This window comes from Excalfactoria chinensis, chromosome 4, assembly GCF_039878825.1.
Source record: "Excalfactoria chinensis isolate bCotChi1 chromosome 4, bCotChi1.hap2, whole genome shotgun sequence".
Lineage (NCBI taxonomy): Eukaryota > Metazoa > Chordata > Aves > Galliformes > Phasianidae > Excalfactoria > Excalfactoria chinensis.
This window is the reverse complement of record NC_092828.1, coordinates 31,502,177-31,523,952: the sequence shown is the minus strand read 5'-3', so window position 1 is coordinate 31,523,952 and position 21,776 is coordinate 31,502,177. Positions and strand designations below refer to the sequence as shown.

The window sequence follows — 21,776 nt, the reverse complement described above, 5'->3', positions numbered from 1 at the left end:
CTGGAAAATATGCTTTGAAACTCAAATGATGATGAATAAACCACTTGTGAGAAATGAGCATCCTTAACTGATCAGAAATCTTCAAAACTTCTGAACAACTTTATGTTATGTGATATAGTCATGTCCTGCACTCTGCTATTGGCTGGTACATCCCCATGGTGTATTTTCTCGTGTCCTATTCCACTTGACTGAAAAATCTGAAATTACAGAAAGTTTACAACTTCACTTCATTATTTTTATAGACCTTGAGAGAGAGCTGTGTCATTTGTCTTATTTACTTTTCCTTAATGAGGCTTTTCTGGTTATAATTCTTTTGCTATCAGCCTTGGAAATGAATCTCAATAAATAGAAGCAGCAATATAGGAAATGAATTTTCTTTGTTATGATGTGCAAGTAACTGTAGCTCTGGATGGGTTACTCTGTGTATTCTTCAATTTCAAAGCACAAACCCTGAGTCTGACCAAATCTCAAGGCACTTTCTATTTATGACTTAGAAATTTTTAGGGTGGATTCTCTTTCTTCTTACACTTTCCCATGGGTGAATAGGAACCTATGTTTTATCACATGGAGGCCCGCTTTTCCCAACTTCAGTTCATTTTTTCATGCTGTGTCCTAAATCCACTTCTGAGATAGAGGTGAAGACACCACAAGAACAAACTCGCAAGGGGTGTTGCTTAGTACTGGGGGAGTAGGATGCTTTCTCTCTTCTATCTTTCTCTGCTTTGACTGAGAATCTGAGGACCAGTTGTGGGAGGACAAGATTATGCTTTTAAAAACCCTCTTTTATCTATTCCGTATGGCATTTACTGTTGTTGCATGCTCTTAATCAATTGGCATATGGTGTCAAAGTTATACCTTCATCACCAGTTGTAAAACAATTTTAATATTCACTGGTAATACTGCAGTTTTGTAGTTTGTTAGCTGTGAAAATAACATGCACTTTGGACATAATCCATTTTTCATTTCATAATTTTCATGCGTTATTTTAAGTACAATATTGACTAAATTTCTCTCATCCCTTGGGAGAGGTTCAGGATTAGTAAGCTGCTTAGACTAAATAAATGAAATGGATATTTAAAATAGAGTAATTCCTTTAGCAATTTTATTTTTATTTTTAGGTTTTTTTTTTTTGTTTTTTCATTTTGCTTTTTTACTGTATTCATTAAAAAAAAAAAGTTACTTTGAGTGCAGTAACCTACTGAATCTCTTTTTTTACTGTGGTGTGTTTATACACACAGCCCCTTTGTATTTTGCAGCTGTGAATGGCCACTCGAGTGAGTTCTATGCACACACACAGGAGTTTGGCTGCCTCATGTCCTTCTACAGCTCTTCCATGGGCAAGGTGCCCTTGTGATGAGCAAATTCTGATGGTTCCTTCTTGCTTGTGTAGATTTTAACTCCCACTAAAGAAACAGCATTGAGTTCTACACAGGTTATAAGGTTTACTCCATTTTAGAGTATTAGTTGTATTTATTTTTGTATCCAGTGCTGGAAAATGAGCAGTGTTTTGGCAAAGGAATCTTGTGGCTCAGGATTCATGTTGATGGGAATGCTTTGTAGGTACGAGTGTGTGTAGGCTTCCTGTAGGTACTGGCACTTCTTGAGAATATGAATTCTCTCATAAGAGATATGGCCATACATACAACCTATAGTTATAGCTGTATGCTAAGTGCATCCTGTGTATGCTAAGCACAGTTTTGTTGTATAATTTCATATATGTCTGCAGATTTGCCTTTTTCTTGCTATTATCCTTTTTATCCAGCTCTCTTGCCTCTGACTTCCTAAGGGTTCAAATAAATGATGGATCATCTACTGGGCTAGCTGTTACAAGAGGTTTATTGTGGCTGTGAAAGTGTCTTGCACAACTTAAGCATATCCAGAGCAAACTTTATTTCAAACATCACCTTTGCTCTGGACGCCAGTGGACCCCAACTGTTCCACTGAATTTTGTTTTTTAAATCATTTTCCTGGAAGGCAGGATAGAAGTGTTAAGACTACAGATTCTTTTATCTAGTATAAATTTTCAAAGAGCTTCATTGTTGATTTTTTTTTTTTAAATTATTATTATTTTGTTTTTATTTTTACATTGCTCAACTTATTCTCTTTTATGCTTACTATGTAATGTACATGGAAATCACTTGCTATAGGATCATACTTAGCAGCTGGTTAAACTCTATGTTTTTTTTCAAGGTCTTCTGCAAAACTTCAAAGTTCCAATAGTCTTAAAGCAAAAATAACGCTCAAGTATCAAAGGGAGAAATGGTCGGTGTGCTTGATAAATGTTGGTGCTGTTTTGAGTGCTTCCATGTTGTCCCAAACACAGCTCACTTCTTTAGAATGTGTGCTCGTATTTATATTACCTTTCCCTATGATTCTTTATAAAGGATTTTTGTCTGTTTAAGAAAAAAAACTATTGGTTGAGAAGTTTAAAGTCAGGTATCAAATGTGCTTGACAGGCAAATGTATCTTGATTTTGCTATTTTTAAAAGTTCATTTATGAACTGCCTTTAATCTACTGAAGGAAATGAAGATGTTTATATTATGTCATTGGGTTCTCATTAGCTGCTTGCTTGTTTTTTAATAGGATCGTGATTTCATTTGGCAATTGAAAGCCTTGTCTTACCACCCCTTTACCTCTGTCTCTGTTTGCAAAGCCCAGCAGGGTCTTTGTTCCCAAAATGTTCTATTTAAAAGCAAAACAAGAAACCCCCAGACAAAATAATTTGAGCAGTGCCCCTTCACTAGGTAGGCAGGAAAGGCTCACTACTGTGAGAATAATGTTCCTAGGCCCCAGGGAGTCCCTGGTTTGCTCAGCTTTGCCCTCAGCACTGCTAGAGCAGTCAGGTTAAAACCAGCTCTGGCCTAAGGGTAGGGTTGTGACTGGGTCACAGCTCTACCAAGGTGGCTTCAGAACACAGTGCAAGAATATTTGGATGAAAATGAAGTAAAATCCCTTGATTTAGGGGTCATAAAAGACTTATTATTACTATAATTATTAATACTATTGTTATTTGTTTGTAAGTGGAAAGTTAATGTGGACCTCCCATGAATTTAGGAGTTATTCCTCCACTGACATTTATAGAAATAAGATGAGCTTTTAGTTTACTTTTAGAGAGCTTATGAAACATAATAGTTAAGCTAAGAACTTACTTTCACACCTTATATGCCAGTGAAGTCCTTTACTGTTTCCCGTTTTCTAATGGCCTGTACTGACAGCAAATGGTGTATGAGCTTATGCTTTTGATTTACTTCATTCTGTGTGATTGTATTGGTAATAACTCTAGCACTCTAGAATTCCTGTGTAATCCGTGGTGGGGAAAAGTCCCTTTTGATGTCTCAGAATTACGATAATGATAAAATGCTTCACTAAAAAACCTATCCAAACCAAAGTCCTACTGCATTAGTAGATCTGCATTTATAAGGTAATCTTAAATGGCGTAGGAATTCTGAGAAACTACTTGTTAAATATCCACATGCTATTGAACGTAATCTATACTTCCTGACCCAGATTAAAACTATCTTTGTGATTTTTGACTAGTTGTTTGAGAGCTACAAAACTAACTGCTTCACATTTTTGGTTCTAGATGACGGTACTGTTATTTCTCCCACAATGTGCAGAAATCACACTCCCTCCTTTTAAATGTTATCATGTAATTTAATCTCCCTTTAGTAGCAGCAAACATTCTCATTATCTTGAAAAATGGGGGATCTGACTCTTACATTGAATTCTCTTGGTTGCCAGAGCCAAATGTCTGTCATAGTAGAACTCCTGGCCAAAGACCTGCTTGCTTGCATCTTTTTTTAAATTATTATTTAGGAATGATGTAAGATGCAGAGGTTAAACTGTGCCTTCCGCAAGAGTTTATGGACCTCAACATCCATTTAAGCTTAAGTTTCCTTCCACATTTATGAAAAGTTCCAAATGGAAGCTCTGCTCCACCAGAAGCTACCTAGAGTAAATCCCCTTGTTTGAGGCTTCTTTTCCAGCCTTTCCCCATCAGTGGGTACATAAGACTTTCTTGGTTGCTCCCCAGTTCTCTGTTTTTTCTTCTGTCATATAGTTCCTTTCATAAAAATAGTGGATTTTGTCTCCTAAATGTTGAAATCTTTCAGTGTTTTCTATGTGGGAGGATGTTTTCAGATGCTGACCTGTGAAACCAGGAGGAACTCTTTGTGAACACTATCATCACTGGTTCATATACAGTGTTTGGCATTACTCTTAGAAAAAAATGCAGTGTTTATGCTTTCCACTACTTGTGCTTTCCTGCCCCTCATTTGATATGCTGGTAGACAGCAATTCAATGCCATCTTTCGCTAAGGTATGTTAGTGAGGACAAGCAAAGTTTGTGTCTCTCTTTGTAAGTTTCATATTTTACTTCTTTCTTGCTCCTTAGTGAATATAGCTGCAGCAAGGCACAAAGCAGGAAAGTGTACAGTGGCTCGTCCTTCTTTCTAGGGTCAGGAATCAAGCAGCTGGTGGACTTGTGCAGAGAAGGGCAAGGAATTGCAAAATGATTTGATGAATTTTGAATGGCTGATATCCTCCGTTCAGAGCCAAATCAGATTTGTGGTGTGACATTTTTTCATCCTTTCTTCTTCCTGCCAAGGTTAATTGGCCTGTGCATGAGCCTCTCCAGAAATTCCAGGAATCAGGATAGGACTCATGTTATGTGGTATGGCAATGATCCCCGACCATGGGGGTGGATGTAGTTAGCCTTTCCGGCTGAATATCACATCCTATTTTCACAGTACCTATTTTTTTCCCCTAGTCAGCCTGAATCAGTTTTTTCCTTTTTCCAGCATAATTAGGAGCACATCTTATCTTATGATGGTGAACACTGTTCTCATTGTTGAGATTCAGGGAGATACTAGATTGGATGCTACTGAGAACAAATCTGCAAGGGTGACTCAGGGTTGTAAAAACTTTCTTCCCCATTGATTTAATGCCTTAAGATGCCTTCAGGCATCTAGATGACTTGTATTACCATATAGTTGCTTCCCATTGCGACACAGCCATTGAGTCCAGCTTGCAAACTATGCCCACCTTCTGAGCATATCTAAGTTACTGTAAGTCAAACATAGATGAATTATAATGGAGTTACATGATATCATGGTGTATCATGGAGTACTGTGTTGATACTGTACCTTTTAGACAATAGTCTGTGTGATTCTCCTGTTCACATAACACTGCTTGACAATCTTTTCCTCCTGCTTTGCTGAAGGGGAGGGGGTGTCCAGGTGGGCTTATTCCAACAGTTGAGGAGATGGGAGAAACACAAGAGTAGAGAGGGGCATGGATCAGTGGTGAAATGTTAATGGGTTATGGGTTTAGAGGTAGCAAACTTCTCCCAAGTTGTAAAAGTAATACCGTACACTTTTAGTCAGAAAACTGAGATGCCTGCCACAGAATTGACAAAAAAGGGCTGAGGGAGAAGAGGGCACAAAACGTGGCTATAAGTGGAGAATCTCATTCTTCTGTTCTCACAATGTTTGCATTTTTTTTCCCACCTCATAGCCACTTTATTTTTTTTCCACCTTCCTTTTATTACTTCAATATTTTTCCTTCCTAAGATATCACTTTGAATCTAAATTGAGTTACCCATTATTTTCATTGTGAAGCATCTTCAATCACGCTTCCCTGTAGTGAAGAATAGGAGAAACAAATGCAAATAAGTCTTTGTCTAAATCCGGACTTGATTCAGCATACCTGCTGCTTTACCAGCAAATACATTATTTATAGTTTACATGATACTTACTTGAAAGCAATATATGTAATACATGTCATTCTACCAGAGCTCTGAAAATATGTCCTTTTATTATTCTTAGTTCAGATTGTAATGTGGAACTATTTCCTAAGTTGTGTGCCTAAGCAGTGAGCTCTTTGTTACATTCAATTAGACTTTCTCCCTTGATAGAGTGTGAGGCTTTAAAGTGTTGTTATGCTTGGCCATAGGCAAACATAATCCAGTCAGCTGCAACTCTTAACATAGCTTTCTGTGATCTGAAGGTATTGAGCCACTGATGTGTATTTTCATTCAGCAAGTCCAGTATCCAGTGCAAGCAGCTGTAGCCAAGTCACTTGTCTAGTGTAATGTGTGATATGTCAATGCATTTCAAAATTACTGCTTGTGTACAAGCTAGTGTGCAGTAATGCTTTCATCCACAAAGAAGTATATAGCTCCTCTCCTGGTAATGAACATGCATTTAAGAAATCCTTGAGAAATACAGCTTTAGGTTATGTGCTGAACACACTGATTCAGATGAAATAAAATGCTTTCAAATATCATTGATTGCTTTTCTCCCAGTGTGTTCCTGTTCCATAAAGAAGGAAAAAAAATATTTGCTTTGGTAATTTTACTTTAGTATGTATGGTGAATGTGTCTTAGTTGTAATCTAAATTTTGCTGGCTTTCCTGGGAGCTTATGCAGCAATCAGAATGGTTCCAGTAGGTCATGCTACAGAAAACTGTAGCATCAAAATGATTCTTCAGCCTTATCAGACATGTAAATGATGCTTTAAAAATTAATAATCTCCCATCTGTGTACATTTCTTTATATTTTATTGTGTGTTTTAACTTAATAGGGCCCCAAATGTTTTCCTGTAGTCTTATTATCATCTTTTTGATAAAATGTTGCTTATCAGTGACATTAAGCAATCAGCTTCTTAGATAATTCACCTGAAGGAGTGAGTTAAAAAGAAATACTTTCCTGTGTTGTGACATGCCACGTACTCTATGCAGTAGATGGTGGATGGCTGAGCTGCAGTCTCCACAGCCACCTGGCAAATATATCCCTGAGAAAATTTTCCAAAGACTTTCGTAAGTGATACTGGCGTGGTTAACCAAGCAGGCACCTAGGAAAAAAGTAGGACAGAAATTGTATGATAAAATTATATCTGTTCCACTTTAGACCCTTTACAAACCTGCTACTTCTTTCAATAAACTTATTTCAGAATTTCTGACTCTTAGAGAAAATATAACTCCCAGTGTGAAGAGAAGGAAAACGCAGATGGGCTCAGAGAACAGCATTTTATCCTGGGTTTCTCTTTTCATTCCATTTCCCAGGCAGTGGTCCAGAGTGAATTTTTCATGAGGGCAGGTTTCCCCCCAAAGTGTTTGGCCACCTCACAGTTTTCATTAACATCAGACTGAATATTTAGGTGTCTAAATAAAGAGTTAGCTGCTTAATTTCCAGTGCATGTTTTCAAACACTTTGGCCAGCGTTTGTAAAGTCAGCCTTTGTTTTGCTGCCTAACTGCACTCTTCAAGCCTTATAAATCCACTTTGCGGTTGGAAATGGTATCTTAGTCTTGGCAAGGCAGCACATTCTCCTGACCCATCTCAATGTGCAGTAGACTTCTGCAGCTGTTTATGCTGACTGGAGAGCCCTGCTTATCCTCCTGATGCTTCAGACAGCTGTTGTGGAGAGAGGCCAAGTCCTGCCTCTAGAAGGAGTTCCTTTTTATCTTGCAGGTCTGTTTGTATGCCTGTGGCATAAAAGAGCCATGAATGAGAGAGAGGAACCCTCTGAGGAACAGCTCAGTGGAAGGTGCTGTAGAGAGGTGATGGCATTCTTCAGTGCTGCAACATGCATTGGAGGCATGATGAATAAAAGAAGATACAGGTCATGCCTTTTTGTTCACCACACTACAATGGCTCTTTGCTGCAGAAGAACTCCCAACCAAGTAGGGTCAACAGCTCCCTGAGGTTTCCAAAGGCTTTCCCCAGGTATTATGAATGCAGAGTGCAAGGTTCCTGGAGATCAAGCAAGGTCATTGTCCACTTCTAGTTCAAAGCAACCAAGTTTGTTTACAAGAAGTAAGGCCCTATATCAAAGCTAAAGTTTTTCAAAGGTACACTTAGAAGTAGCAAAAAAAAAAAAAAAAAAAAAACAAACAAAAAAAAAAACACCAACAAAAAACAACATGAAAAGTGCTTTTGTAGTTAGGGAGAGTCTGAATTCTTCTTTGATTTTACTTCTTTCTTCTAATCACATTCAAAGGAGATTTTCCACTTCTGTGGCAATAGACTTGTTCACACCCTGTATACTATGCTCCAGATGCCCAACTGTGGCCACTTGCTCCTTCTTAAGGAAAGTGACTCTGCAATGGCTAACTCTTCCTCCAGAGCTGATGATGATGTGTCAGACTTGGACTGACAAGTGCTTGATTTCAGGCAAACTCCTTTTGATTCAAAAAAGGGTGAGGCAGAGAATGTTGAATCAGTACCTGTGGAAAACTCATCATCAGGTTGTTCCTGTTTTCTCCTGCTAGCTCTCAGAACAAGCCGAATGCTGAATGCTACATAACATGTATAGTTAACAACCCTTACCTGGGAAAGAAGTCTAAAAAAATTGTAGGTACAGCCTCCTTTTAGGAAAATATGCAGAACATGGCAACAGACAAACACGTATTTAAATTTTCTGGATAGCTGTTTCTGAATTGGATTCTTGGTAAACTTCTTGTATAAATGGAACCAGTTATGCCTCAGTTTTCCATTTATGTACTTAAGGATGACAGTATCTTAAAACACTGGGCATAATACATATTATTTAGTGTCTAGCTAAACTTTCAGTTTGTGGTAGTTCTTAACTTTGATTTAAGCAAGAATTTAAGGGCTACCAAACCATTATTGAGAGCTGCAGTTGTAGAGTGAGGCACTTAAGTTGTATTCTGATGTATTTTGCATTGATTTGTCCCTCAACTGAATTCTAGTAAATTTTATATTGCCGTAAAAAAAAGGGAAACAGTGGGAGATATTAATAAATGCTCTGAAATATAACTGTAATATGCATGTCAGAAGTGTGCAAACTGATCAAGCAGATGTTAATTTATGTATCGCTGGCTTTTTGTTTGTGGATTTAGATACCTACACACTCGGGAAGAAGAATTTGCATGTTTAGTGTTGCTGAAAATATGCCCCTTGGAATTCCACAAAGAAGCTTACAAGCTTTTATGCTAACTTTTTTATTCAGGACAGTACAGGATGGTTTATTTTACTCTGTCAGCTAAAACATACTTTTCTGTATTCCTTTACGTATATGAAATGTTGCACTCCATTATTTGAGTGTATATAATTTAAGCAAAGCACTTTTTATATAAGACCTGTTCATGTATTAATTTTTATGAAGCCAAATTTTAGTAAAATGCCAAAGCTAGCAGAAAAGTTACTAAGGCTGACAGCAACATAATTTTAGCCTTGAACCCATTTCTAACTAAAAATGTTTATGAAACTCAGCAATGAAAGTAAAATGATGTGGGCCTTACTACAGAATAATGTTGTAATTCTTCCTAAAAAACAAACAAACAAACAAACAAAAAAACACACAGTAAGCCTGTTAAAACATTCTACCTTGTTTCTATAAAACATCTGTTCATAAATCACTGTTATCAGGAGAATTTTTTGTCAGCTTATGATTTTTCTGAATTGGCTTTAATTTTTCCATGGGAAAAAACATTGACCTGATAGTCTTGTCATGTAGTGCTGTTCTCCTGCAAGTTTTTATTGTATTTTTTAAATGATAAAATGTTAAATGTTGAGATAAATTGTTACAGTCTCATTTGTAATCTTCATACTTGAGCCATGTTTTTCTCTTGCTTTGTTCTTCACTCTTCCAAGACCCACAAGACCCATATAATACAATGCTTTGCTTTCTTTCAGACTTGCTGAAGATTCACAGTCTTTTCACTGCTTCACTTATCTCCTTCCTCAATAGTGCCTGGCATCACTTGCTCTACTAAAACATAGCTATGATTTGATTTGTATTTGCAAACCTAACTATAAGCTTTTTGTCTTGTGGACAGGTTATTAAATTTTTAAGGTGAACTCTCTGAACATAAAACAGTTATTCAAAAACTTTTGCATTTGAAAGCCCTTGTTTAAATAATGGTTTATGTCTAGCACAATTTATTTGAATGTGGCTATGTAAGGCAGAGTGTGAATGGTAGAGGAATTCTTTAGGAAATATTTGTATGAGCAAAAGGCTAAATGCAAACTCATGGTTAGTCTCTGATCGTACTGCTATGTATTTATTCATTAAATTAATAATTGGATGATTGTGGCTGATGAAGCTAATTGCACCTTACTTGTGTCTATTTGTAGTCTATTTTAAAGTACCAGTTCTTTCTTCTAGATAAACATCTGCTAATAACTCCAGAGTTGCTCAGACTGCAGTCCTTCAAGGAGAGAACCAGTCTGCCAACTTTAACTGTACAGACTCTAGAGAAACAACAAGTAATTTTTAAAGAAGCGAACATTACTTCATTACTAGTGCATTTGCTCTCAGTTTATGTTAATTGTTTTGTTTTAGAGAAAGCAGCAGACATTGTTTTTTCTTCTTTGGGCCTCCTTAAGTCACTGAGATCTTAATTTGCAGGAGTTCCACAGAGCAATGTGGATGATTAAAATAAGTAATAAGCATTTTATTGTGTACTGAGTGTAAATTTTATTTTCAGTTGTTTAAAAAGGTGCTATATTGGGAGGAATGCTATAAGAGGCTGGTTTTTGTTTGTTTGTTTGGTAGTGTTTTTGACAGCATTTTCTTACAGAAAACATCAGGCCTTGCCTACCATTGTTTGATGATGCTTCTGTTGTTGATCACTCTCCCAAATTTAAGGTTTAGAAGATTTACTGGAACAGTGCTTTTCATTTTGCCATAGCTAGAAAGAGGAAATCCATCTGTAACATGCTTAATTACACATTAGTTTCCCTTGAGTTGCTGAATGTTTGATGACATTTTCTGAGGATTACATTACAATGTATATATCACATGATCAGGAGAGAAAGGGGAGGAGTGCATTCTTAGGAAGAGTGTAATACACTCTTCTGCACAGTGCTGCACCGAAAGAAGTTTTGTGGAATTAGAAGAGCTAAGCAACTTGTTTTGGCGAACCTGTAACATTGCTCCAGGGATGATGATGTTTTGCATGAACTTTTCCTGGGACAGATACCCAAGTTAAAAAATATTCCTCAAAGTCTCTGCAGCTTTGATTTATGTGTGCTTCAAATTCTAAGAGCCAGCAACAGGTCATAAAAAGGTATCCTACTGTCCATCCACTCATGCAGCTGAAGATGCTGCTGCTTTCATTACTTTCTGCATAACCAGAGAGGTGACAGAACTATTCCTTTCCTTTGGGTGCTCCCATATCCACCCTAGGTAAAACCAGCCCAAATGGTGGTTTGAATGATAAAATGATACGAATAGTTACTTTAGTGCTTTAGACAGTGGAAAATAATTGAAAGTGATGATGTCTTAAGGGTAGAGCTTGATTTTGAGAGAATGTTAGCATCCCTAGTGTGATTGAATCCTTGTGATGGATAATACTTCTGCTAACAGTGGGGTAGTGAAAGTCTTCAGAGGTCTTTAGACAAAGGAAAGGAAAATCTGTGTTCAAGAGGAGAAGCAGGGACGCATACCAAATAAGGCTGTTCACACTGATATGTTCCGTACCTCTGGAAAAACCCAAGGCACAGAAATGGATGAAATTCCTCTCAAGCAGTATATAAATTTACAAGCCAGTTACCAGCACATACTTCCCTCTTTCCTGAACCTTCATGAAAAGAGGAAACACAGGCTGTGAAAGTTAACAAGAACCATTTGAAGGCCTCTTTCTTCCAAAGCAGAAGGGAAGAAAGAACACTTTGGTCTTTTCACATTGATTACCTTCATGTTTCACATACAGGAAAGAGTACATTCCACCACATCTGCTTCAGTCTTGGTTGAGAAATAGACTTCAATTTTCCATTCCTGGAAATGTATTTTCTCTTTAGTTTACAGAATTTAGCTTCTTGCCACAGCCTAAGAATCCAACCCAGCTCTGTTCATGTAAATATTATGCACGAGGCACCAACATACTGGTGCCGCAGTTGTCCAATAACACCTCTATAGAGCCACAGACGTGTACACTGTAGTGTTTCAGATAAAATGCTAAAGGAATTCTCAATTCAAGTCTATTTAACTTCTTTGTTCCACACGTCTTTAACAGGAAAATCCTTGCTATCTTGTTAAAAGTTATAACTTCTCTGTTTCTTTTATTCCCTTTTTATTCCCTTTTCACAGTCTCAAGTTTATTTTTTCATTTAATGCTTTCTTTTGAAAACTAAACCTTAATTTCTTCCCCTCCCCCCCCCCCCCCCCCCCCCTTGTCATTTGTTTTGATATTCATAGCCAGTATTTTCTTTTGTCCTTCTCTTGTTCATGCACTGACCGTTATTCTTTCCTAAAAGCAGATTATTCTCAATGTTTGACTTGTTTGCTTAGGTGTTTATTCAGTGAATATAAAGCTATTAGAAAATTCAAATATGGAAACACTTCCTCTCAGTTTGAGCACTTATATATTACCTGAGAAGGTTTTTTTAGTAGTAGACCTTTGAGAGTTGGAAAAAAAAGTCCAATAAAACAGATCAAAGAACCAACGTTTATGAGAACTATATATTGAAAGAGATTTTTGAAATCTATTGTTTAAATTACTTTTCCTTTTGGGACAACTGCAAAAGTACTTAATAAGCTGGTTTAGAACAAGAGCTGGAAGGAAGTAAAAGAATTCTAAGTATTTTCTTACTTTCCACTTGTTATGAAGAGCAGTTCATTGCTCTGCCAAGTCTGCTTTCAGTTTGGTTGTTTGGTCCAAATAGAAGCCCAAGAAGTCTTCTATCCAAAGAAAAATTATTTGCATCCTTCATGTTTATGTATACGATTGTTCTGTATGTCCTAGCTTTTGTATTACTGCAGCCTTGAGCTTGACATAGGGACATTCACTTAAAGATATACCATTATTTTTTAGGTCTCTAAATAGAGATGTCGAGGAGAAAAAAAAACAGGAACACACTGGATTAGCAGTCTGCTATGGTTTGGAGAGTAAAGAACAGGATCACAGAATTATCAAGGTTGGAAAAAACCTAAAAAATCATCCAGTCCAACCATCACCAATACTTCCTAGCTAAATCATATCCCTTGGAATAGATCCAAAAGATGAACAACAGAGAAAGAACAGGCAGAACTTCCTGATTAAAACAGGTTATAAGACGTGCCAGAGTAGAGAATCTACTAATGCTACTAAGGTGGCTTTTCACTCACTACTCATTTAAGGCTTTGGCTTTATTCTCATAGTTTAGACAGATGTTGAATAGCCTCCCCGCAGAGCATAAATGTAACCTTGCCCTGATGGGAAGACTACTGTCCCACACCACTGGTGGGACCAAGTGAGGTAAGCCAGATCATCACAACAGGACCAGGCTCATTTTTGTACAGGCACAAGCCAAACCTAACTACAGAGACGTTGTCTGGCACTTCTGAAAGTTAGCATGTCTTTTTTAGAAGTGCCCAAATATTACTTAAAGGATACAGTCTGAACAATCCATGCCTTATGTTCTGTGTTTTTTTTCCAAAAAGGTTTTATTGAGGCCAAATAGTCTAGTCACATCTTCCTGTCTGACAGAAAAGCTATCCCCCTGCACTACAGGCAGACAATTTTGAGCCTCTTTCTGCAGAGTTTGTTTAGTTCTACTAGGTTATTCAACAAGAACTGACAGAACTAAGTCTGATTCCCGTAAAAAGGTTTTAAAAATAGATGTCTGAATTCCTTTGAACATCTTAACATTTGGGTGTACAGGATTTAGGTTTTGACATTCATTCTGCTCATTCCAGTGAGTCTGACCTTCCTTGTATGGGAAATGCAAGCTCTTTGCAGATTTACATGTGATCAGATAGAAATGATATTAAATAGTTTAATAGTTTAAGTATCAAGATCTCCACATTTTATTATATCAGTAATTAGGTAAAAAATGTGAGCAACCAGTTGTGGAAATTCATGCACAATGAGCCAGGGTTGTTTGTTTGTGTGTGGTTTTGGTGTATTTTCTGTTTATTTACTTGCTTATTTGTTTTAATGTTTGTGTGCTTGCAAGAGGAAGACATTCTCTCACTTTGTCTTGCTGGGCTATTTTTGCTTAGTATCTTTTTCTTTTTTTCTGAGAGATGCTCTCTACTCCTGTGACACTCTTAAGACCTCCTCTGTCATTAGTTTGTATTCAGCTTTCTTGAGCATGAATGGCCAGATTTGTGTTCTCTCCTGAAGCATGTCGGCACTAACACTTTCTTCTCTCTGCTGGATACACCACTCCTGATAAGTGCTTAGATTATATTTGCCTTTGACACCTGTAGATTATATTGGCAGGTGACAGCCAATGCGGTATCAACAAATATTGTCAACAAGATATTTTAGCCCCATAAAATTTCCTGGTTGATAAGTAACTTTATTTTCTGGTACTTTCAGAAATAGTATTTTTTGCTATTGGACTTCCATGCTCAGGCATCTCAGAGTAACCCATCAAACTCTATTATATTCTGTATGGCACTTCTGCTTGTTGATCTTATTTCCAAGCTTTGTGTCATAACCTGGTTTTGATAAGATACCTCTGGTTGAAATCATTGATGAAGTTACCAAATGAAATGGTTTTCTGAACAAATATTTGTAGAAGCCTAGTAATAGTAATTTCAACACATTGCATGCTTTTTCTTTTTAAAACTCTATAGTCAATCAAGTAAAATTCTTTATACTTCAGGTCTCCCCTTTTATTTCTAGGCTCAATAAGAATTAGTCACGCTATCATATGCTTTATTGAAGGCCAAATAAACAATTTAAAAAATTAAGTAAAATAAAAAGTTTTTTATTTTATTTTATTTTATTTTATTTTATTTTATTTTATTTTATTTTATTTTATTTTATTTTATTTTATTTTATTTTAGTGTGTGTGTAGTTGGGGGTCATGCAGTTACAAGTTTATTCCTCTGTATTTTTACTTCCGTCTCTTTAATACATTTTTTTTCCTTTTTTTCCCCCTCTGATTAATTGTCCTAGAGCCATGCATTTTGCTTAGATCAGATTTAGTAGGCTCTCTTTATCCAAATTACATTTTTTCTTTTCATAGGTATTATGTTTGCCATTTTTGATCAGATGGCACCATCCTCAGTATTGGAGAGCTATGAAAATATTTTCTTTACCACTTCTTGTTTCTTGTGCCAGGGTTTCCAGAGCTCTGGGATATGAATTATCTAGTCCTAAAATGAGTTTATTAAATTCTGTTGAATTTTGTGGTTATACTGGTTGTGTTTATTTTCATGTCCATTAGCAGTAATGACAGTAACTAATCTCAAAGTGTAAAATATAGTTTTCACTTTATAAGTTCCTAAATTAAAAACACCTATTTGGTAATTCACATTCTCCAGAAATCTTGGAAATTGCCTGGTAAACATTCCTTAAAATTGCCTGTAGAACTCACTGGCCAGTTGCTATTACCCAAGAAGCCATAAAACGCAGAAGCCAATTGACAATAAATGTACCATACGTTTCCCAGAAATTTAAAATTGTGGGATGAAGAGTCATTTGGCAGGAGAGTGGACATTTTGATTTAAGTTTTGGCTTCTGTTCAGACTGTTGGCTTTTGACATTTCTTTAGTACATCAGAATGAAAATAGACACCTTGAAATCTTGTGTGTGGAGTTTTTATGTGTCTCTGTTCCAGTTCATTGGAAATGTTGCTGTCCTTGCCATTTCCTTTTGTCCTAAAACTCAGGTCTTTGTGCTCCTGTGTTTTGCTGTTATCTTCTTTATAGTCTTTCCAGACTCTTGCAGTCTTCCAGTCATTGCCTGACTTCTTTTGCAGCTTTCTCATCTTTCCATTAGGAACTGTGAATTCCTGCAATTTTCTTTTGATGACTTGATGATTTGGAGTCCTTACTGCAGAAATTCAGTTGCTTAGTAGCGCTTCCTATTACATAACAGGATTGTGAATAGCAGAAAATGTGCTATTAGTGTACCAGCTGTCAGGGTATAGATGTGTAGGCTTAGAATGTTCCACAATTATGTATAGAGAATACCCTGTTTTCCCTTTTGGTGTGAAAGGAGGAAATAGAGAATTATACCTGCCATTCAGGAGGTCCCTTCCAGTGCTGTGTTCCCATGAAAAGCCATGGTCAACCATTGCCTTGGCCAGAAAAGTCCTCTCTGGGGTTACTCGAGTTACTGGCACCATTGATTGGAGCCCTTTCTGTTTTGAAGCGTTGGGAACTAGTTTATGGCTGGCTGTCTTTCTGGGTGGACAAGATCTGATTTAACACATACTTTTCATTGCAAGACCACCCAACTGTGGTGCTCTGAGGGAGGGAACTGTGGTGCTTGACCATGTTTTTATGTGTTGTATTGATATGTATTGGCTGTGAGAGTATCTGGTTACGCATTTGAGCACTCCCTGGTTGTTCTTTAATTGCTTCTGTTTTGCTCATGGCTGCTTAAAGTGTGATCTTGACTGCTATGCAGAACTCTTATTACTTAAGCTGTTGGGAACCTGTGCTCAGCATTAAATGCACAGCTGGTACAGCTGTGGCTACCTCACTCTGCCACTGTGGAAGCTGCTAGTCTCGCCAAGGAGCAAGCTTGCCAGAGCACTGACCTGTAAAGTGAGTCGCTTTAATATAAGGGCTGAGGAAAGCACTCCAGCACATGGCTGCTCCAGTATAGCTTGTGATGGTGTGAATGCAGTGCAGAAACCCTCTAATTCCCTCCTGTGCTGTGGGAGCTCTGTTTCTAATAAGGTTTGGTGAAAAGGTTTAGCAAGTGTGGAATGGAGTTACAAGGGTCTAAATTGACTGCCATGGGGTCTTTTAGATTAGCAACTGTTTCCTGGTCATCCAAACAAACCAAGCAGGCATTGGTTGAGACAGCTCTTGTCCCTGATATGGAAAAAACTTACTGCCAAGAGCCAAATTGTTACCTCCTGTAGTTGTGCGGCTTGTTGTCTGACCTAGTATTGCTGCAGCAAACCAGGAAGAAAGCACTGGAACAGGGGCAGAACTCTGTTGGAACCTCTTATGCAGTCTAATGAAAGTCTAAAGTGGTTAATTAAGTATTCACTATACATCTGCTTCACATATATTTACACTATATGTAGCGTACTCTATGTATGCCAAATCATGAGTGTTGTTCAGTAAGAAAGCATGGGAAAAACATATAATGAAGAAAATTGCCTCAAGACAAGCCACTCTGGGGCAGGGTGTTTGCAGTGCAACTCTCAACCTGCAAGAAACCTGGCCTGACTACTTGTCCAGTCAGGCACGTGGGTTTTGTCCTCAGGACAAAAGCTCAGGACTTACCAAAACCACAGCAAAACAAAAACAAAATCAGGCTGTGTTTTCTCTCTTCTAGCAGGCAAGGCAGCTTGCTGGAAACTGTCTGAAGAAACTAGGCTGATAGGCAAAACCAGTTCAGGATATGAGGATGTGCTGCTTTTGCTTTCTTGGTGTGTGTGTTTATGAAATGATGTGACAATGTGGCATTTATTCTTACAATGACAAAGTGACAAGCTTTGCCTGTGTCTTCTTGTTGCTATGCTTGGTGAGCAAACCCTATGTAGGAGCGTTCCTCCTAATTTTCTGAGTTGATAATGCCCTTTTTTTTTTTGGAGCTGGATAGGAAAAGCGGTCCAAACTCTGTGATCCCCAAGCCTGTTGTGCATTGCCAGCATTGGTTTACAATAGGCAAATAAAGTGAGACCTGGTCTGGTATTTATCTGAAGTGCAGTTTCTCAGATCTTATTCCTGAGTTTTTGAGTTTCTTTTTGTGGGATGTGTTAACTTAATGCCTACAGCAATCTCAAGAACCCTCTGATTTCCCTTTAAATGTGTGTTGTTACCCAGGTGATACGCATCTGTGAGACTATTCTGCTCTACTGGAGAGTGTATCTCTCTGATTAGTCTTGGATGTAGATGTCTTTCTGTTCTTGCACTTTTTCTTGGGAAAGCCTATTGATTGTAGTTACAGTGTTCAATTTTGCAAACACAAAGCATAAAATATTTATTTATTTATTTTTAAATTAAGTAAAAATCAGCATGGCTTGTAACATGGACTTTTTTGTAGCTACTGAATGGCTTATTTATTATGTATTATGTAAATATATTTTTTTAAAATGAAGTTTTAATTAAAAACTATCTAATAAAGTCCTACAGAAAGCTCTAAATGATATATTAAAAATGCTAGTGCCTGACCTGTATGCCTCAGTGCCTTCCCTGACTTTGTTTTGAGGGATTTTCTTAGTAAAAAATTGCTTCGTTCATAGAGCAAGTGAGAATCCCTGCAAGGGCAGGAATATCTTGAATATGGGGAATCATGAAATATGCAACATGCCTCATTTTTCTGCTGAACAGGCAATTTAACTTCCTAGGGCTGGCTATATACTTCTTGAAATATTCTGCAGGGTATTTACAACCTGCTATAGAGGGACAAAAGTTCTCTTTGAATCAGTTGAATCAGTCTCCCTTTTAATTTTTTTATAATATTTTGAAAGACATAACTATTTCATACAGTTGGTAATAAATGCATGAGTAATTCTTCCTGTAATTTGGCAGAAATTATTTTCGGAGTAAACTTTCCAAACTGTAGGGGGCTTTCTTAGAAATTATGTGGGGCAGAACCTAATGCTGAAGGGTAAAAAAAAAAATGTACTAAGTCTGGCTCTGGTTATTTTCCCTAAACAACTGTGAATAGAGGAGAATTTGCAGGAGGAGGGGTCTTTTAAATTTTCATTCTCTATGCAATCATTTATTTTTATTCAGTCTTATTTCTCTTTATTCTTGTTTTTCTGAAAACAAACAGCAACAAAAAACCTCCCTACCTGCCTTTACATATGTAGCCATTTATCCCAGTGAACGTCTGCATTTGTTTCTGCATTGTCTGACAAGGTTCAGTAGTTTGCATCGTGGGCCTTGGTCTTTATCTGGAGGAACTTGGGGAGTCCCTGCCATGCCTGTTCAGCCTCTGTGCCCAGGTGCCATATGTATAAGGTACTGGTAGAGAAGATATAATTTGAATATAAGTCCCTAGAAAACCACTTAGAAATACTGTTGAATGTGAGGCCATTGCTGGTAGTTTGAAGAGAATGGATCAAGTTGTGTTCCTCAGGAATTTTCATTTAAAATATTACTACAACCTGTACTGTAATAATTCAAACATACAGTCCAACAAAGGGCAGATAGAGTCCTTTGAGTAGGAAGAGATCCTCAAAGGTTATCTTGTCTAACTCTCCTGCAATAAGCAGGGTCATCTACAGTTAGATCAGGTTGCTCAGAGCCCAGCCAGCCTGGCCTTGAATGTGTCCAGGAATGGGGCATCCACCACATGTCTGAGCAACCTGTTCCAGTGGTTCACTACAACTATCATAAAAAACTTCTTCCTTATATCCAATCTAAATCTCCCTCTTTTAGTTTGAAACCATTTCCCCTTGTCACAGAAGACCCTGCTAAAAGCCTATTGCCTTCTTATAGTCCTCCTTTAATATGCTGAAAGGCCACTATCAGGTCTCCCTGGAGTCTTCTCCAAGCTGAACAGCTCCAGCCTGTCCTCATCATGGATGAGGCATTTCATCTCTTATGAAATCTTCATCTCTTTCTGTGGCCTTCCTCTGGGTGTTCCGCAACAGGTGCATATCTCTTCTGTTCTGAGGACTCCACATCTGGAGTTCTCCAGGTGAGGTCTCACCAGCATGGAGTAAAGGGGCAGGATCACCTCCCTCACCTTGCTGGCCATACTTCTTTGAATGCAGCCCAGGATATGATTGGCTTTCTGTGCTGCGAGGACACATTGTTGGCTAATGTTCAGCTTAAAGATCTGCTCTATTCGTTCTCCGAAGTAATAGACACACAAATAGGTTTTGGCTCTTAGAATCAGGAATTCTTTGGGTTTCTTCATATAAAGAAACTAAATTGCTGTTTTTCATATTTTAGTGAAGAACAACAATTTTATGTGAAGCAGAAAATTTGGGTAGGATGTATACAAAGATAAACATCATTTGGAGATTTCAGAACACAATGTCTAATTCTATTTTGATGCATCCCATGCAACTTCACAAATTCTCTCATTGCATTGGAGTAACTCCTAGTGGCAGAAATCACCTAGGTAGAGAACATGCATTTAGTCTCTTCAATGCCTTCTTGAGTAGCCAGATGCCTGTAGCATGTCCTGTTGAAAATTCCTTTAATGGCTGAAAAAAATTATTGCTGCATGTGGTGTCTGTAATAGCAATTTCTTAAAGTCTGTGTTCTTTTTCTTTCTCCATCTTTTAGTAGCTCAGGGCAGCTTTGGAACACCTGTGATTGGTGCCAACTTGCAGAGCACAGCTGTAGCAAACTGTGCAGATACTCGCAGTGTGTTTACAGGTGGTGCTGATAAGGCTGATTGCATGCAATTCTCCTTAGAATCCAGCATAATGGTTGCGTCATACAGTTTGCTGAGGTGAAGCAGAGGTTGAAAGGATATAGCAGATTTTTTTCTTTTCCTGCTCCAGTTTTAATTTGTTAGCACACCTGCAAGTCTGGCATTTGTTTTGTTGTTTGCTTCTCCTCTTTTCAATATATATAAATGGCTCACTGGAGGCAAGTCTGCCTCCAGTTTTATTTCCAGTTAACTTCACTTTGTGCTGCTGCTTTTCCTCCACCCAGACTCACCACGCTATCCTTTTTCTTCTCTCTTTAAGTAGTTTGCAAGAGGGAATTGGTGAATGCTGGTCTTGGAAATCTCTATAGAAAATAAGAATTTAACACATCAGTCATTTATAAATTCTTTCCAATGTCCAAATGTAAGGGTAGATGTCAGCGCTGGTAAGAGGAACATAGTTTATCATTCCACAGGGACAAAATATGAAGAACGTGACATCTGGAAAGTTTGGTAATATAAATATGAACAACTGAAAACAGATGGATAATGAGGAGCTCATCTCCTACTACAAGTCTTCCTGCTTTAAGAAAATGCAAAATCTGTTTTTACTACCTGGCAATATTTTAAAAAGGACTTGCTGTATCACAGAGGAAGTTGATAATAAAGAAACAGAATTCTTCTGTTCTCTGTGGGGCTAGGATTTATTCACACAGGTGAGTAAGAGCGTTGGGGTCAGATGTTTCAAAATCAGTTACTGAACAACTAAGCTTCAGAGGAAATAACTTATAAAGGTGATAAATGCACAAAAAGTTTGTACCATTTACATAGCAAAATCAGCAAAGTGAGGAGTTACAGGGATCAGTAGAACTAATATTATTATATAGAATTAATATTGACAATTACTCCTAAAGTAATTACACATAATATTAATGTATTAACATAATTAGTCTCGTAATTACTCTTGTAATTATTGTGTCAAACCCTTATCCATCCAAGTGAGAAATGATTAACACTAATTACACCAGTCTAAGCGTCAAGTTGGTCATAACTTGCTGGGGACAACTCCAAATCATGCACCGTGTTCTTTGGAGATGGCAAGTTGAAGGTAAGCTGACAGCCACAGTTAAATTATGCCCTCACCTGCTTTAGCAGATGTATTCATATTCAGGAATACTAATCGAAACAATAAAAGCCCTACCACCTTATTTGCCCTCTTTTTCTAACCTTCCTTTCTACTGTCAGTAATTGCTGTCTAAGATCACTGCCTTGGTCACTTCTGCTTCCTAGCAAGAGCTTGCTGGAGTGGCTGCCTGTAAAAACGCTATAAAAGAGTGCAGGTTTAAACACATGGGCTTTGCATTTCCTTAATGCTTGAGTACACAATGAGGTAACACTGTAAATGGAAGCTGCTCCATAAATCATACCATATATTTTTTGATGTTTTAAATATTCTGCAAAGAACCAAATTACAGGAAATACTCTTACAGATGAGCCAGTCTCTTCTGAAAAATGAAATCTAAGAAGATACCAGATGCTTGCTTTTATTGGATCCATAAAATTACCTTATGAAATCT

The 21,776-nt window shown here is 37.6% G+C and overlaps 1 protein-coding gene across 3 annotated transcripts in view; it reads left to right on the top strand.

Moving 5' to 3' along the window:
* The window catches only part of BMPR1B (bone morphogenetic protein receptor type 1B), a 233,994-nt gene that overhangs the window by 12,213 nt on the left and 200,005 nt on the right, over positions 1 to 21,776 (top strand). Inside the window, exon 1 of one of the 3 annotated variants that reach the window (XM_072334641.1) lies at positions 21,302 to 21,307. The exons of the other annotated variants lie outside the window; for them this stretch is intronic. The gene's annotated coding sequence lies outside the window, so the exon portion shown is untranslated. Of the gene's footprint in view, positions 1 to 21,301; positions 21,308 to 21,776 lie in introns of those variants that run through there. 3 annotated transcript variants of the gene reach the window in all.